The sequence below is a fragment of the Priapulus caudatus genome, unplaced genomic scaffold (assembly GCF_000485595.1).
Source record: "Priapulus caudatus unplaced genomic scaffold, Priapulus_caudatus-5.0.1 Scaffold2923, whole genome shotgun sequence".
In the NCBI taxonomy this organism is placed as follows: domain Eukaryota; kingdom Metazoa; phylum Priapulida; class Priapulimorpha; order Priapulimorphida; family Priapulidae; genus Priapulus; species Priapulus caudatus.
The window spans coordinates 4,247-6,601 of NW_014579984.1; the positions used below are offsets into that span (position 1 = coordinate 4,247).

At 44.5% G+C, this 2,355-nt stretch overlaps 1 protein-coding gene and 1 long non-coding RNA gene across 3 annotated transcripts in view; one reads left to right on the forward strand and one right to left on the reverse strand.

Moving 5' to 3' along the window:
* Positions 1-2,355, reverse strand: part of LOC106819174 — a 16,210-nt gene that overhangs the window by 2,283 nt on the left and 11,572 nt on the right. The gene's annotated exons all lie outside the window — the stretch shown is intronic.
* Positions 199-2,355, forward strand: part of LOC106819175 — a 10,398-nt gene continuing 8,241 nt past the window's right edge. The window contains exon 1 of the long non-coding RNA XR_001395366.1: positions 199-288. This is a non-coding gene — a long non-coding RNA (uncharacterized LOC106819175). The remainder of the gene's footprint in view (positions 289-2,355) is intronic.

Consider the following 2,355-nt stretch of genomic DNA (forward strand, 5'->3'; position numbering starts at 1 on the left):
TTATATATATATATATATATATATATATATATATATATATATATATACGCATATCTATATATTTATACATTTGTAATATTAGAATAGGCATAGAATTTGGGCACTAACTAGATCTCTAACAACTTAGTGGAATGTAATTTACGAGATCTATATAATCCTTATATAATATTATATCCTAATATATACTTGGCAGGGATGCGGAGTTGCCCTTGTCATTGTCGGCTACCTGGTGCTGGCTGGCGACGAGGTAAGCGGTATCATCGTAGACCCAGAACATAGACTTATGACGTGAGTATATATCTGCAGCCGCCATGTTTTTACCCCTCACGTTCGGCTGTTCTTAGTACGGTGGTCGCCATTTCATCGGGACAGGTCGGAATGCGTGAAAATGCCCCGATGACTCAGTGGTCTCGATTTGGCGGCGCGGGGGGGGGGGAATGTTTCTAGTCGCACATTTACGACTAGTTGTATCTTACGCTGTTTTCTGTGTAGAACGACTGCTGTGCAATACACACGCGTCGTATAATACGCAAAGGTATATTTCTAATAATGCTTTTGAGCTCATTGTGTTTACAAGCCGCTGAAAAGTCAAAGATTGTCAGTTTGCCTTTAAGTTTATGATCGTTCATTCGAACATTCACTTAAGAAAGAAGGAACCACGTTCCGATTCCGCAGAACATATCCATTTTAAACGCGAGGTGCCTATCCCCTTTACCAAAAAATAAGACGTCACCCCTGCTGGCCTTCTATCTCTGTATGTTACACCACACGTACACACAGACAACACACGACACACACACCACACACACACAAGCACACACCACATCCACACACACAACCACCACCACCGCACACGCACGCGGCACGCGCGCAAGCGCACGCGCGCGCGCGGCACAGACGGAACACACACACAACGCACCAGGCAGAGCCGCACGCACCGACATCACACGCACGCGCACAGCACACAAACAAACACACCCACAGACGCAGCAACTCAGCACGCACGCACCACGCGATGCGACACACCACACAACACACACACACACACAACACACACAACACACACACACACACAACACGCATATAAACTATATATGTATATATGGGTCGTAACTGATACTTGCATGATATCGACAGGCGCCGCCCGGCCCGTATTGGGTGGTAGCTGCCGGTGTCCTTTGCCTATTGTTGCTCCGACGCTCGTCGGCTGCTGTGGCGCAGAAGGACGAGCAAATGCTTGCTGGCAACCGGCTAGCGCTATTTAATGGGCAGTCTGCTACTTAATAATCATAATCAATGATGCATAAGTGACAATGATTACCTAATATCATCTCTCCCCGTGCCATAGATTAACACCAGGAGTGAAATAATAGAGTTATTCTATATTGATCTATATTATTATATATAGTGCATGACGTGATGAATCGCTGGCAAATCTCATTGGATAACGCAGGCAGGCATTCCCTCCAACGCAGATCACGTGCACCCCCCGCCTCCTCAGCCCGGCACTATGCTTGCGCGACGCATTGTTTTATTCATAAAGCATTGTGTTTACGTCACGACTCTCACTGCGTCTGGCGCCACTCAAGAATTTTGGATTAATGGCGATTGGTTTGTGGTCGAGCGTTTTGTTACATCGAATGCACGCGGCAAATTATGGAGTATAAAGAGGTATACTACGCATGAGAAAGTAGATGCATAGTCATGTGATGCACTAAAAACATTAATGCCTGCTGTTGGGGGCACTATGCTCTCATAGTGTTGCCTTTGGAAGGAATAGTGCGACTCGCTACCGCTCGGGCACTATTTCTTCCTCAAGCAACACTATGCAGGTGCATAGTGCCCGCAACAGCAGGCATTAATATATAAGTTATGCATACGTGAATAAATCGTGTTTGAAATTACCATTGGAAATCAACGTCGAGTACTATAGCAATAGTGCCCGCCTGAGGCGGCATATTGCTGCGCGACGCATGTTTATATAACGGCATTGTGGTTCAGGTCTGAATCCCTGCGTCTGGCCCACGCAAGAGTTTCGACTTAATGGCGGGATTTTGTTGTGCGACAGCGTTTTGTTACAGTCGACTGCACCGGCAAATTAGGGAGTATAAAAGAATGGATAATAACATGAAAAGTAAAGATAACACTAATCTGTATTTTCATACATTTTTATATTTGTACAAATAACACACAAATATACTACTTGCTGGTGCTGAAAATTCGTGACGTAGACAGTTTAATACAATTGAAATTGGTTCGTCTACGAAACTTTGTCTTATTCATTATCTTTGCCAAGTAAGATTGCAAAGTCATGTGATGCACTAAACATTAATTGCCTGTTGTTGGGGCACTATG